We start from the raw sequence: 17,286 nt of genomic DNA, 5'->3' as shown, positions 1-17,286 counted from the left end.
GCTATTCTAAACTAAGGCAATTCAGTACTTTTGAAAGCACTGCAATGTATACTAAGGGGTCTATTTTTTTGTGTTTCCACCCAAGATTTACACATCTGCATATGAAAGTTGTGTGAATCTTGGGGTGAAAACATTGATAAATAGTTCACTGCGTATTTTCACACTTGACAACAATTAGTTAAAGTGATACTAATACTATGGAGGCACCCGAGCCGAGCTGCAGCTCTGTGTTTCCATTTGGACACTGAGCTGCGGTTCTGCCCTTTCTTTGGCTTACTGAATTTGATTGACAGTAGCAGGAGCCAATGACGCCGCTGCTGTGTCTCAGCCAATCAGGAGGGAGAGTCCCGGATGTCCGAGTGCACATCGATGGGTGGAGATAGGGCTCAGGTAAGTATTAGGGGGGGCTGAGGGGGGCTGCTGCACACTGAAGGTTTTTTTATCTTAATGCATAGAATGCCATAATTATTATTATTATTCAGGACTATAAAAGGACCATAAAGAATTTTTTCATTTTATATTTATATTTGTGGTGTGGAGACTTGGGGTTCTTTCTGTACAAAGCTAATCCTTCACCTCTTCAAGGTCTGATAAATAGGGGTCAATTAATTTACTGGGAGCAAATAGGCTGTTCACTTTGCAAGGAAGTTCACCCTTACATGTTGTGAAGCTCCACTAACATTTATCTTCCAATCATGTGCAGACAAAAATCTTCTTGGGCATTTACAAAGTGGATTTTCACCACATTGACTAAGCTTAGGGAGAATTCCCTTCCTCTGAGTACTCTGGTTCCCTCCCACACTCCAAAGACATGCTGGTGGGTTGACTGGCTTCTTTCTAAATTGGCCTCAGTATGTGTATGTATGAATGTGGACCTTAGATTGTAAGCTCCTTGAGGGCAGGGGCTGATGTGAATGTGCAATGTATATATGTAAAGCGCTGCATAAATTGATGGTGCTATATAAGTATCTGTAATAAATAAATAAATAAACATGACCAGCCTATTTGCCTTTAGTAAATTAACCCCATAAATCAGCATGGAGCTAGTATGTTAGATTACATGGCTTAATAAAGGAAGAAATTGGCTAAACACTGACGTGATTGAAGTCCATTTATTGAATATTCCTTGCAAACAATGACACACCGCAGTTGCAGAGGTCGGAACAGAGGGGGACTAGTTTCGCACAGCTACACTATGCTTACTCATCACTACATGGCTTGCTATTATTGCAGTGCTTCTTTCTGGCAGCCCTTGCTTCTATGTAACCTCTCAAGTGGCCTTCTAAAAATAAATATATTAACCACTTCAGCCGCGGACCATTTGGCTGGCCAAAGACCAGAGCACTTTTTGCGATTCGGCACTGCGTCGCTTTAATTGACAATTGCGCGGTCGTGCGACGTGGCTCCCAAACAAAATTGATGTCCTTTTTTCCCCACAAATAGAGCTTTCTTTTGGTGGTATTTGATCACCTCTGTGGTTTTTATTTTTTGCACTATAAACAAAAAAAGAGCGACAATTTTGAAAAAAAAACGCAATATTTTTTACTTTTTGCTATAATAAATATCCCCAAAAAATATATAAAAAAGCATTTTTTTTCCTCAGTTTAGGCCGATACGTATTCTTCTACATATTTTTGGTAAAAAAAATCGCAGTAAGCGCTTATTGATTGATTTGCACAAAAGTTATAGCGTCTACAAAATAGGGAATAGTTTTATGGCATTTTTAGTAATTTTTTTTTTTTTTACTAGTAATGGTGGCGATCAGCGATTTTTATCGTGACTGCGACATTATGGGGGACACATCGGACAATTTTGGCACTATTTTGGGACCATTCACATTTACACAGCAATCAGTGCGATTAAAAATGCATTGATTACTGTGTAAATGTGACTGGCAGTGAAGGGGTTAACCAGGAGGGGGCACTGAAGGGGTTAATGTGTGTCCTAGGGATGTGTTCTAACTGTAGAGGGGGGGCTACGTGTGTGACGACACTGATCATCGCTCCCAATCACAGGGAGCGGTGATCAGTGTCCTATCACTAGGAAGAATGGGGAAATGCTTGTTTACATCAGCAATTCCCCGTTCTTCTCCATGAGATGATCGCAGGTATCACCGCGGCATTGTGTCCACGGGACCCGCGATCACACTCACGGAGCTCGCGGCGGGCGTGCACCCACAATGCCGCGTCTTAAAGGGCAACGTACAGGTACGTTAAAATCCCTGTCCGTGCCATTCTGCCGACGTATATCGGCGTGGGTCGGTCGGCAAGTGGTTAAAAACATTTCAGCTTTATGTTTTGGTTTCCTTACCCTTTACAGACCTGCTTTGGAAGAAATGCAATTATAATAGTTCGTAGATGTTAGCTTCTTAAAAAAAGCCCAGTTTTAATCTGTTTTATATAACATTAGAAGAATTTCGATATACCTGTTTGCTACGCGTAACAAAAAACCACACAAACACACACACACACTTCCTGTGTTGCCTTCCTAGTTCTTGTCTTGTTCATTACAGAATGATATGCCTTAAGAGCACAATTCTGCAAGAAAATCAGGTATTTTTCTGTACTTGCAGGTTCTTCAAAAGGATTAAATATGGAGAAAATGTGTATGTATTGCAGAGGTGTATTACATTTTTTTTTTTGCCTTTATATACACTTGATGTTGGTGTGTTGGAGATGAATAAATATTCTTCACATTTTAGTAAATCAGGCCAATAATCCAGGCTTTATGCACAGTATTTTTTTAAGTGACAGGCCCATGGTTCAATGGCGTCACTAAGGTTGGTGTCACCCGATGCGGTAAAACATGGTGTCACCCCCCCAACTATAGTCACCCCCTCCATCAGTACAGCTCCCCAGGAAAAACTACCCCCTCTATCAGTACACCCCCTCCCCCAGGACAAACCACCCTCTCCATCAGTACAGCCCCCCCCAGGCGAAACCACCCCCTCTATCAGTACACCCCCTCCCCAGGGCAAACCACCCCCTCCATCAGTACAGCCCCCCCAGGGCAAACCACCCCCCTCCATTAATACAGCCCCCCCCAGGAAAAACCACCGCCTCCATCAGTACAGCCACCCAGGAAAAACTACCCCCTCTATCAGTACACCTCCTTCCCCAGGACAAACCACCCTCTCCATCAGTACAGCCCCCCCCAGGGCAAATCACCCCCTCCATCAGTACAGCCCCCCAGGACAAACTACCCCCTCCATCAGTACAGCCCCCCCCAGGACAAACCACCCCCTCCATCAGTACAGCCCCCCCAGGACAAACTACCCCCTTTATCAGTACAGCCCCCCCAGGACTAACTACCCCCGTCAGTACAGCCCCCCAGGACAAACTACCCCCTTTATCAGTAGTACAGCCCCCCCCACCTGTCAACACCACAGAGGACATCCCTCCCTCCCTCATCGCAAGCCAATACCCCCTTACCCCCGCCCGTTACCGCACTAGCATGGGCAGCTCAGATACATGGAACACCCGGGCAGCAGCTGGAGAGGAAAGGACAGTGTGCAGCCATGCCGCTCGGTGGAGAATTGATTGTGACAAGCAGCAGCGCCGTAGTGAGAGAGACAGAGGAGGAGCCGAGGAGAACACCCGCTGCCGCGGCGCTGTTCCAGCTGAAAGAAAAAAAACTTCCACAGTCAGCCAGGGCTTTCCCCACCCTTCAGATGGTGGCACCCCTGCAGCGGGTGGCACCCGGGTGCGGACCGCACCCCCCGCACCCCCCTAGCAACACCACTGCCATGGTTGATCATTTGATAAATGTCACATGAATGGAAATATATGTATTGAACCTTAGTGGTTTATTGGAGATGACCTTCAACATTTTTAACTAAAAGGAATAATTGGTTGCAGCAATGCGCACATTACACGTTTACCACCTTATCGATCAAACCCAGTCATGTGGGCTACCTATATGATCATCAACTAATATTCATAAATACATCATTGTGCTGTAGACAGTGACATACCCTATTTATTAAATTTGCATTATAAAAAAAATAATGATCCTACACAGGAGATGCAAAGATGTTACATTGCTGTCAAACTAAAAAGCAATGGTCTGCATATTATGCATTGTCTAATGTAATTTTTATTTTCTAGATAAGTTTGGTATGTGTTTTTATTGTTAACCTTTACCACATACCAAAAGAATTTGGCTTTAAACGATGAAAAGATGTTAAAAGTGAAATGAAAGAAAAATAAATAAAGCAAAAGGTTTATATATGACGCATTGCATTCCTTGCTTTTGTCTTTAGAACATGCCCTGAACATAAACAATCATGAATGGATTGTGCGTGGTTGTGGGCATCCGCTATACTAAGATTGATTAACCACTTCAGCCCCAGAAGGATTTACCCCCTTCCCGACCAATCCTTTTTTTGCGATACGGCACTGTATCGTTTTAACTGATAATTTCGCAGTTGTGTGACAGTGTACCCAAACAAAACTGACGTCCTTTTTTTCCCACAAATAGAGCTTTATTATGGTGGTATTTAATCACCTCTGCGTTTTTATTTTTTGTGCTATAAACAAAAAAAGAGCGACAATTTTTAAAAAAAATATATATATTTTTTATTTTTTGCTATAATAAATATCCCAAAAAAATATATAAAAAAAATTTTCTTCCTCAGTTTAGGCCAATATGTATTCCTCTACATTTTTTTGTTAAAAAAAAATAATTAGTAATTGCAGAGATCGGTGATTTTTATCCTGACTACGACATTGCGATGGACAGATAGGACACTTTTGACACTATTTTGGGACCATTGGCATTTATACAGCGATCAGTGCTAAAAATGCACTGATTACTGTGTAAATGTCACTGTCAGGGAAGGGGTTAAACACTAGGGGGCGATCAAGGGGTTAAGTGAGAAAGGGTCCCCCAAAGAGGATTGGGACTTTAAGGGCAACTGGATATTGGTACACAACCAAGTAATAGTTTATAACAAATTGTCATTTATTAAATATTGTAAAAAGCCAATATCTGCATGAACATTGCAATTGACTATTTAAGAACAATATCAGAATGTACAAAAAATACTCAAATGAAATAAGTATTGTCTCCTGAGTGGAAATTACGCCCAACGCCTTTAAGGAACTTGTCCTTTCTTCAGGGACGGTTCCTTGTGGAAAACAACGTACATCTATAATAAAAACATATATCAACATTGGGAAGCATATATACAAAATACATGAAGTGAGCATCGTTAAGGGCAGGGGAGTGCAGAAAATCATAGTTCCAACCCATGCAAACATAACCCCACCTCCAACAAATATAATAAAAGTATGTGAAAAAAAAATTAAATTATGTATATATTAAAATATAACCTGATGTAGGAAGAAAGTAACTCCACTGTTGGGTAAAACCTGACTTGAAATGGAAGTAGGATCCAAGGCACAATGTTGAAACAATCCTGATTAGCACCGCATAGTAATAAGAACGCCACTAGGTTGGAGAAGTAGCTGTTAAGCGGCAATCAAGCCAGAGAATGTGGCTGGAAAATGTCCACATGTGAGCAACAAAAGTTGTGAGTAATAGTCGCCAGTGCAGGTGCTATAAGGTAAGAACGAAAAATAAGTATAAAGAATATTATACTGAGTTGATGTATATAGTTACACTAAAGCTGCAGTATATGGCATTTGTCAACTGGCAATCCGCCAACAAAGTATATAATATAATGGAAGTAGGCAAAGAACAGCCTTACGTTGCTATATAAAAAGTCAGTACCATAACTGCAAAAAAAGCATCAAGTAAAGAGGACAAAAAATAATAAATTGCCTCTGTGTCTGTTTCAAAATTTCAATGTACTAAGAGTACCTAAGAAAAATTCAGTTCAATCAATACCATATATAATCCAATTCAAACAGAGATGTTACTCTGAATGAATTAATAGTAATGATATTCCAACAATTAGTATAATAAATTTCAACCTTGAAAGTAAAATAATATCAACTAACACATACAAATATGGTCAGAATTCAATAACAATACCTTAACGTCTATTAAGCAATGTATCAGGAGAGCCTTTAGTCAGGGAGCAGTGATGGCAATGAATGTTTGAAAAAGCAAGTTCATAAAAGACTGCAAACATGCCGGCGTCTGCGCCGTGTGAATCAGGCAACAGCTCTAGTGGCTTGCAACATAATGAGTACTTGATCATGTGGGCAGCAGCATCAATCAAAGGGATCACATGATTTGTCAGGTGTCAACAATAGGGCGTACAATTCATTAAGAGGGCATCATGACAATGGCGCCGTGTTTACAAACAAAATACCCGCTCAGAGAATGGCGCCACGTCAATCATCTTCCAAACCCTAGCGCCGCCTGCGCACCAGTGCAAGGACGCGATGACACCGAAATCTCGCGAGAACGCAACAGCCATTGATCGCACCAACAAAGAGCAACCCACAACTGCGCATGCATGGCAGCATATACACGGAAGGGCCAGAGCACAAAACACCCGAACAAGCCGCACATAAACAAAACAGCGCCAAACCAGCCCAACACCAAATGTGCAAGGAGCGCCGAAAACCGCCAGGGTCACAAACACCAGCACTGCCCAGTCCCACGAAAGTAGGTAGACCAACTAATCACAAAATGATAAAATATAATTAGCTCAGTAATAAAGCTAACGGGTCCAAAAAAACCCCTGAAAATTTATTAAAAAAAACAAAAAAAAAAAACACTGGAGGTAGAGGACTGCAATGGGCAGGGATAACAGACCAAACACTCTCCCACCCTCAAGGGATTATACAGTCATCATTGGAAAGCATAGTACACGTTACAGGTTCACCAGTATTCTCACAAAAAGGAACATAGGTATATAAAAGGCGAGATACAAATTAATGGATCAAAATAACATATTTTGACCATACAATGTAATGCATAAAGTTAGCATTCAAAAACAAAACCTTGATAATTCACATATCCTTTTCACATACCCCAGAATTGAATCCATCTATGAAAGGTCTGTAACTAAGGATACTATTAAGGCCAGGTATGTCAGTGGCACTTAACTCCATGATCCAGTGAGATTCTCTCTGGAGAAGGAGTTTATTATAATCTCCAAATGACACTTTGCTACAATGTAAAGTAGTGAGTGTACAGCTTGTATAACAGTGTAAATTTGCTGTCCCCTCAAAATAACTCAACACACAGCCATTAATGTCTAAACTGCTGGGAACAAAAGTGAGTACACCCCTAAGTAAAAATGTCCAAATTGGACCCAATTAGCCATTTTCGCTCCCTGGTTTCATGTGCCTTGTTAGTGTTACAAGGTCTCAGGTGTGAATGGGGAGCAGATGTGTTAAATTTGGTGTTATCGCTCTCACTCTTTCTTACTGGTCACTGGAAGTTGAACATGGCACCTCATGGCAAAGAACTCTCTGAGGATCTCAAAAAAAGAATGGTTACTCTACATAAAGATGGCCTAGGCTATAAGAAGATTGCCAAACACTGAAACTGAGCTGCAGCACGGTGGCAAAGACTATACAGCGGTTTAACAGGACAGGTTCCACTCAGAACAGGCCTCACCATGGTCGGCCAAAGACGTTAAGTGCAAGTGTTCAGCGCCATATCCAGAGGTTGTCTTTGGGAAATAGACATATAAGTGCTGCCAGCATTGCTGCAGAGGTTGAAGGGGTGGGGGGGTCAGCCTGTTAGTGCTCAGACCATACGCCGCACACTACATCAAATTGATCTGCATGGGTGTCGTCCCAGAAGGAAGCCTCTTCTGAAGATGATGCACAAGAAAGCCCGCAAACAGTTTGCTGAAGACAAGCAGACTAAGGACATGGATTACTGGAACCATGTCCTGTGGTCTGATGAGACCAAGATAAACTTATTTGGTTCAGATGGTGTCAAGCATGTGTGGCGGCAACTAGGTGAGGAGTACATAGACAAGTGTGTCTTGCCTACAGTCAAGCATGGTGGTGGGAGTGTCATGGTCTGAGGCTGCCGACACTGGGGAACTACAATTCATTGTGGGAACCAGGAATGCCAACATGTACTGGGACATACTGAAGCAGAGCATGATCCCCTTCCTTCAGAGACTGGGCCGCAGGACAGTATTCCAACATGATAACAACCCCAAACATACCTCCAAGATGACCACTGCCTTGCTAAAGAAGCTGAGGGTAAAGACGATAGACTGGCCAAGCATATCTCCAGACCTAAACCCTATTGAGCATCTGTGGGGCATCCTCAAACAGAAGGTGGAGGAGTGCAAGGTCTCTAACATCCACCAGCTCCGTGATGTCGTCATGGAGGAGTGGAAGAGGACTCCAGTGGCAACCTGTGAAGCTCTGGTGAACTCCATGCCCAAGGGGGTTAAGGCAGTGCTGGAAAATAATGGTGGTCACACAAAATATTGAAACTTTGGGCCCAATTTGGACATTTTCACTTAGGGGTGTACTCACTTTTGTTGCCAGCGGTTTAGACATTAATGGCTGTGTGTTGAGTTTACATGGTTATACAAGCTGTACACTCACTACTTACATTGTAGCAAGTGTAATTTCTTCAGTGTTGTCACATGAAAAGATAGAATAAAATATTTACAAAAATGTGAGGGGTGTACTCACTTTTGTGAGATACTGTATATATATATATATATATATATATATATATATATATATATACATATATATGTTTTTTTTTCTGGTGGAACTCAGTTCCACCACTTCTGGTTCAGACCCTTTGGTGCCTGCTCACCACAATCACTTGTAAGTCCGGTTTCTGTGTTTACAAGTGACAGCTCTGCACTCTGTGTGTAACCTCCCTGAACTCTGTACTCTGTAATGCAATCCTGGTATTTAATGCCCCTTTAAGACCCTCCTACTGTTTGTAAAATCTGATCACACCCACTATTTGATGTGATTTGGAGGGTGTGGGGGGGGGGGGGAGTTTAGGGGGGTCGTGGTTCCAGCACCTATTGTTTGAGCAAAAAAGCCCTGTATATATATATATATATATATATATATATATATATATATATATATATATAAATTGATCAATCATTTCTTGAGGCCCGAAAATGCCAGGGCAGTACAAATACCCCCAAATGAACCCTTTTTTGAAGGTAGACAGTCCAAGGTATTTGGAAGAATCATGGTGATTTTTTTGAAGTTGTCACACATGTTAATAACATTTGCGAGCATCACATTTCCATAATTTTATCATGGAGCCAAGCTCCGTTCCCTGCGAGCGTTGCGATGCACTTGGACAGAGAACGGCGCCAGATTCAAAAAGTAAAACACACAATACATATACAATACACTGTAATCTTACAGATTATATTACTGTATCAATTTATTTCACATCCCTTTTGTCCCTAGTGGTCTGTCCAGTGCCCTGCATGCAGTTTTATATTATAAAAACTGTTCTTTCTGCCTGGAAACTGGAGATTGTCCATAGCAACCAAAACCGTCCCTTTATATCAAAAGGGGTTTTAGACCAGCTAGAAAACAGTGATGATAAATTAGAAACACTTGCAGAATTGAGCGATAGTGATTAGTGGGTAATTTTTTTATTTGATTACATTATTGAATATTTTTTATTATTATTATATTATTATTTGTTATAATTATTTATAGTTATTTATTATATTATAATTTATGGTTTCGTTTTTCAAACTTTATCATACCCGGGATGTCTACTAGACTCTGGTTTGGACAGATTTAAGTGAGTTATTGCTAAGAATTACAGGCCTACAATATAAAACGTCAAATTTCCATGCAAAATAATTGTACCGCTTTCAGCATCAAAAATATGAAATAATCATACCGCCAGGGAGGTTAAAAAAAAATAATAATAATACATTTTTTTCCAATTTTTTTTTCTTTTTTATTACATTTTTTTCTTTTTTTTTACAATTTTTTTTTCTAACACACTGTGATCAGAGCAATACAGTTTTACCATAGTGAAGTGGTGGGGAAGTGATCAAGATTTTTTTTTTGCACATTATGATTGATTATAGCAGTGAATTTCATTGCTATAAGCAAGCATTTTACTGAATGAAATTGATTCATTCACTTTGTTTTGTTGTGATTAGCTATGATTTGCAGAGCTAATCACATGGTAAAGATGGGCTGTGATTGGCCCTGTCTGCACCATGTGGTCACTGTGACCAATCACAGCGAGCAATACAATTGTATACAATGGATGGCATGAAAGGAAGTTATCCATTGTTTATAATTGTCGTGTGATCTGCTGTGATTGATCACTGGCAGCAGGCTGGTACACTGATCAGTCATTGGACACATCGTTTGACAGATCGCACTGATGCATGGCATGTTCTGAAAGGCTGTCATGTGATGTCCTTCCAGAACAATAGTGCTCCCGCCTGTCCTATAGTAAAATGAATGTTTAAAAAAAAAACTGTTAGCAACTGAAAAAAATCCAGGTAACAGTACAGAAAAAAACGAGTATTTTAAATGCTTACTTTTTTTTTAATTCATTCAAGATTTGCTTTATATAACCTCTGTACATATCTCATTAAAAACACCAAAAAACACAAATATAACATCCATTCAGTTTTACAAAACCTCAAAAGTGTCTAAATATTACATATAAAAAGAATAATCAAAAATAATATATACACTCACCGGCCACTTTATTAGGTACACCTGTTCAATTGCTTGGTAACACAAATTGCTAATCAGCCAATCACATGGCGGAAACCCTAAATACATTTAGACATCTAGACATGGTGAAGATGAATAGCTGAAGTTAAAACCGAGCATTAGAATTGGGAAGAAAGGGGATTTAAGTGACTTTGAAAGTGGCATGGTTGTTGGTGCCAGACGGGCTGGTCTGGGTATTTTAAAAACTGCTGATTTACTGGGATTTTCACGCTCAGCCATCTCTAGGGTTTACAGAGAATGGTCCGAAAAAGAGAAAATATCCAGTCAGTGGCGGTTGTATAGATGAAAATGTCTTGTTGATGTCAGAGGTCGCAGGGGAATGGGTAGACTGGTTCGAGATGATAGACAGGCAACAGTAACTCAAATAACCACTTGTTGCAACCTAGGTATGCAGAATACCATCTCTAAACGCACAACACATTGAACCTTGAAGCAGATGGGCTACAGCAGCAGAAGAACACAACACACCTGTCAGCTAAGAATAGGAAACTGAGGCTACAATTCGCACAGGCTCAATAGAAAATTGGAAAAACATTGCCTGGTCTGATGAGTCTCAATTTCAGCTGCAACATTCAGATGGTAGGGTCGGAATTTGGCGTAAACAACATGTAAGCATGGATCCATCCTGCCTGTGAGATTCACCTAATGGATGTGCAACCGACAAATCTGCAACAACTGCGTGATGCTATCATGGACCAAAATCTCTGAGGAATGTTTCCAACACCTTGTTGAACATATGCCACGAATAGGAATGAGCCGAACACCCTCCTGTTCGGTTCGCACCAGAACATGCGAACAGGCAAAAAATTTGTTCGAACACGCAAACACCGTTAAAGTCTATGGGACACGAACATGAATAATCAAAAGTGCTAATTTTAAAGGCTTATATGCAAGTTATTGTCATAAAAAGTGTTTGGGGACCTGGGTCCTGCCCCAGTGGACATGGATCAATGCAAAAAAAAGTTTTAAAAACGGACGTTTTTTTCGGGAGCAGTGATTTTAATAATGCTTAAAGTGAAACAATAAAAGTGTAATATTCCTTTAAATTTCATACCTGGGGGGGTGTCTATAGTATGCCTGTAAAGGGGCGCATGTTTCCCGTGTTTAAAACAGTCTGACAGCAAAATGACATTTCAAAGGAAAAAAGTAATTTAAAACTACTCGCAGCTATTAATGAATTGCCGGTCCGACAATACACATAAAAGTTCATTGATAAAACCGGCATGGGAATTCCCCACAGGGGAACCCCGAATCAAAATTTAAAAAAAAATGACGTGGGGGGTCCTCCTAAATTCCATACTAGGCCCTTCAAGTCTGGTATGGATATTAAAGGGGAACCCCCGGCCAAAATTAAAAAAAAAAATGGTGTGGGGTCCCCCTCAAAATCTATACCAGACCCTTCAGGTCTGGTATGGATTTTAAGGGGAACCCCGGCCAAAATTTAAAAAAAAAATGGCGTGGGGTCCCCCCAAAAATCCATACTAGACCCTTATCCAAGCACGCAACCTGGCAGGCCGCAGGAAAAGAGGGGGGACGAGAGAGCGCCCCCCCCTCCTGAATCGTACCAGGCCACATGCCCTCAACATTGGGAGGGTGCTTTGGGGTAGCCCCCCAAAACACCTTGTCCCCATGTAGATGGGGACATTCTGATAAGCCCCCCCGCCCGCAGACCCCCACAACCACCGGGCAAGGGTTGTGGGGATGAGGCCCTTGTCCCCATGTTGATGGGGACAAGGGCCTCATCCCCACAACCCTTGCCCGGTGGTTGTGGGGGTCTGCGGGCGGGGGGCTTATCGGAATCTGAAAGCCCCCTTTAACAAGGGGACCTCAGATCCTGGCCCTCCCCTCTGTGTGAAATGGTAAGGGGGTACCCCTACCATTTCACAAAAAAAGTGTCAAAAATGTTAAAAATGACAAGAGACAGTTTTTGGCAATTCCTTTATTTAAATGCTTCTTCTTTCTTCTATCTTCTATCTTCTTACTTCTTTCTTCTATCTTCTATCTTCTTACTTCTTTCTTCTATCTTCTATCTTCCTTCGGTTTCTTCCTCCATCTTCTTCTTCTTCTGGTTCTTCTGGTTCTTCTGGTTCTTCCTCCGATGTTCTCGTCCGGCATCTTCCTCCGCACATACAAATCAATGGTAATAAAGATAGCAGCAGAGTTAGTGAGATAAGACAGAGGGAGAGCTATAGAATGCAGGGGGGGATACTAGTCCCAGAGGAGGTTGTAAAACTTTAGCATAATGTGTAAGGAAACCAATATCTAAATTCAGGCCATTATTTTTCGTGTCAAAAAGAAGTATCATTCTTAGTTCAAACGTTTTCCTTTCCTGGATAGTTCTGAAATTCCCTTTAAGAACTAAAACATTGAGGTCTTCTATAGTGTGGTCCGGTTGTGAGAAATGATGTCCCACAGGTGTGCATCTTTTTTATGTTCTTTGATGGAATGTCTGTGTAAATTTATCCTCGCTTGCAACTTCTGTCCTGTTTCACCAATATAATCCTTTGCTGCACCTTTTGCATTGGTTTGAGTTACAGAACATTACTGGAGGTACAGTTGTAAGATCCCATGATATTGAAGGTCCCATTTGTGTGTCTAACACTTTTGGATAGATTGATCTGGTTGCATAGTTTGCAGCATTTTTTATTGCAGGGTTTGCTTCCATTATTTGTGATTTCATAATCTGAGTGAAGTTTCCTGCTGATTAGTTTGTGTCTGAGGTTGGGTGGTTGTCTGAAAGCCAATAATGGGGGTTGTTGGAATATTCCTTTCAGAGTTTCAATAGGTTGTAAATCTTTGATTATCTTTTTGATCCCTTCAAGTGCTGGGTTGTATATGGTGACTAGAGGTACTCGGTTATTTGTTGTTTTCTCTGTGTATTGGAGGAGATTTTCTCTTCGGGTTTTCAAGGCTGTGTTTATGCTGTTGTTGATGGTTTTGTCTTTGTAACCTTTCTTATGGAAGGAATCTGTGACATGCAAATTCTGAAGAATAGATAAGAAATCTACATTCCTACACACAGCGCCGGAAGAAATGACATCACTAACGGAAACAAATGAAGACCTGAGAAAAAAAAGATGAAGGCAGGATTGGGCATTAGATAATATTTTAGCAATACTAGCAAAATTGTATATAGAGGCAGATTGCGTTTTTATATTTTTATTAAAAAAATACATACGAGCGTCTGAGTTTTGTCAAAAGCGCGTGTGCAGGATTTTGTCTAGCAGACTTATGCCCCGTATACACGGTGGGACATTGATCGGACATTCCGACAACAAAATCCTAAGATTTTTTTCCGACGGATGTTGTCTCAAACTTGTCTTGCATACACACGGTCATACAAAGTTGTCGAAAAATCCGATCGTTCTAAACACGGTGCCGTAAAACACGTACGTCTGGACTATAAATGGGGCAGTGGCCAATAGCTTTCATCTCTTTATTTATTCTGAGCATGCGTGGCACTTTGTCCGTCGGATTTGTGTACACACGATTGGAATTTCCTACAACGGATTTTGTTGTCGGAAAATTTTATATCCTGCTCTTAAACTTTGTGTGCCGGAAAATCCGATGGAAAATGTGTGATGGAGCCTACACACGGTCGAATTTTCCAACAACAAGGTCCTATCACACATTTTCCATCGGAAAATCTGACCGTGTGTACGGGGCATAACTATCCGCAAATTGTCATTCGACAAACACGAAATTGGTGACGTACTATGAGAGTATAAAGAGGAAGTTCATTCCTCAAGCACCACCCTTTGGGCCCCTTCTGCTAATTTCATGTTAGTAGAAGTTTGGTGAGTGTTGATTCGCGAGTGTTGATTTTCAGATCGTTCCTGATCTTCAAATGACAGTTTGGGAGTAGACAGTTACATTAAAAACAACACAATGGAAAATTAACAAGGGACACCAACATAGTTGTATCTTTGATTTTAAAAACTCAAGGATAATGGTGTTGTGGTAACATCCCCAAAAAATCAAACAACAACCATAATATTAATATTATTTATATCACTACAAAACAAATGCTTTTTAAAATACGTTTGGCATAACTTCATCAGCATCACCAGCAAAACAGCTTCATTATTATCCTATTAAAGAAGATGAGAATGTGCGCTGCATTTCGAGATTTCTTCCACTGCCGCGTCACGAATGGTAATTCTAGATTACGAGCGCTAGTTTACAAGACCAAACTCTTCCGGTCGTTCCTGTATTCCGATCGTGCGTGTTTGTGCTTTCGAATTTTGTGTTACGATTTCTGTACTGACCATCTGAAAATCGGACGTTGAACTGTCGTTCATCAAAAATTGACTAGTCTGCTCATCCAGCTTTTGTCTTATGAAAAATGAAAATCGGATGTCGAAAAGAGCATACTAATGGTAAGAATTTCAGACGACAGGCTGTCGAACGACAATTCCCTTCTGAAATTCACATCGTGTGTACGGGCCTTTAACCACTTGAGGTCCGGGTCATAGCCGAATGACGGCTACAGCGCGGACCTCAATCCCCGGGAGGCCGCCATGGGACGTCCTCCCCTTACCTCGTTCCCCGTGCGCGCATCGGGGAAATTCTGTGCTGGCCGTGTCTCTTGGACACAACCAGTCACAGATCGCGGTAAACGGCCAATCACAGCGGCCGTTTACAGCGCGATCGACGGTGCCAATGAGATATGATCTCAAATGTAAACATATGAGATCATCTCTAATTGCCGTCTCTCTCTCCTCACACAGAGACCGCGTGTGAGGAGAGAGAGGATAGCTGCAGCGATCTGTGCCTTCAGTGAGTGTTAAAACATATTTTACTCTAATAAAAGTGCCCAAACAGTGCCCAAACAGTGCCCCACCAGTACAGTGGGATCTGTGCCAAACAGTGCCCACCTGTGCCAATCGGTGACCACCTGTGCCAATCGGTGCCTACCTGCGCCCACCTGTGCCAATCTGTGCTCACCTGTGCCCACCTGTGCCCATCTGTGCCATTGGTGATCAGTGTCTGGACATCTGTGCACATCTGCAATCAGTGCCCACCTGTGCCACCTCATCAGTGCCCACCTGTGCCACCTCATCAGTGCCCACCTGTGCCAATCAGTGCCCATCTGTGCCGCCTCATCAGTGCACATCTGTGCAATCAGTGCACATCTGTGCCGCCTCATCAGTGGCCATCTGTGCCGCCTCACCAGTGCCCATCTTGGCCACCTCATCAGTGCCCATCTGTACCGCCTCATCAGTGCCCATCTGTACCGCCACATCTGTGCCACCTCATCAGTGCACATCTGTGCCACCTCATCAGTGCAATCAATCAGTGCACAACTGTTCCACCTCATCAGTGCCCATCTGTTCCACCTCATCAGTGCCCATCTGTGCCACCTCAGTGCCCATCTGTGCCACCTCAGTGCCCATCTGTGCCATCTCATCAGTGCCACCTCATCAGTGCATATCTGTGCCATAAATCAGTCCCCATCTGTGCCGCCTCAGTGCACATCTGTGCAATCAATCAGTGCCCATCTGTGCAGCTTCATCAGTGCCCATCTGTGCCGCCTCATCAGTGCATATTTGTGTAATCAGTGCACATCTGTGCTGCTTCATCAGTGCACATCTGTGCATCCTCATCAGTGCCGCCTCATCAGGGCACATCTGTGCCGCCTCATCAGTGCACATCTGTTCCACCTCATCAGTGCACATCTGTTCCACCTCATCAGTGCCCCTCTGTGCCACCTCATCAGTGCCCCTCTGTGCCACCTCAGTGCCCATCTGTGCTCATCAGTACCGCCCTCTGTGCCACCTCAGTGCCCATCTGTGCTCATCAGTACTGCCTCATCAGTGCCCATCAGTGCAGGCTTAGCACACACCTGTGTAGTCGCATCATCACCAACAAGCATGTCCAAAAGAGGCTTTTCCGCCAAGGAGGCATACTAGGTACTCTCCCAGGCCAACGAGAGCAACTGGGAGCTCTCTTGTTCGGATTCCATTTCAAACTCCGATTCTGAGTCGGACATCAATTATGAGCCAGTCCTCAGTAGTGGAACACTGAGTGACTCAGAGGAGGAAGATATTCGGCCCGCCAAACGAAGGCATTCTAGTGAGGAGGCAGTGGCATCCACCAGCACCGCAGTGCCTTCCACCAGCACCGCAGTACCTCGGCAAGAAAGGCCAAGGACCCATGCCAGCCTTCCCTATGCCCTTCAAAACCCCTTGTGGCTTTCTCCTAATTCAGGATTTCACTGCCCAGCCAGGAGTCCAGGTGGACACGGAAAATTTTTCCCCAATCAATTTTTTTAATTTAATTTTTACAGGGGACATGCTATCAATAATTGTGGCCCAGTGCAACCTTTATGCACAGCAATTTATTTAAAATAATCCAACGTCCTATTATGCCCGTCCCTACGAGTGGAGAGACCTAACGGTGGAGGAGTTGAAGGTTTTTTTAGGCCTCACATTTTGTATGGGACTCACCAAAAAAAACACCTTGAATTCCTATCGGTCAACCCACCCCATCCACCACATGCCAATCTTCTCCAAGGTAATGCCCAGAACCAGATACCAAATGATAATGAGATTCCTTCATTTCAATGATAACACCCAGTGCCCTCCCCGACCCAAATTATGACAGACTTTTCAAAATTCGGCCAATATTAAATTATTTT

The sequence above is a fragment of the Aquarana catesbeiana genome, linkage group LG01, assembly GCF_042186555.1.
Source record: "Aquarana catesbeiana isolate 2022-GZ linkage group LG01, ASM4218655v1, whole genome shotgun sequence".
Taxonomy (NCBI): Eukaryota; Metazoa; Chordata; class Amphibia; order Anura; family Ranidae; genus Aquarana; species Aquarana catesbeiana.
Note: the sequence above shows the minus strand (reverse complement) of the source record.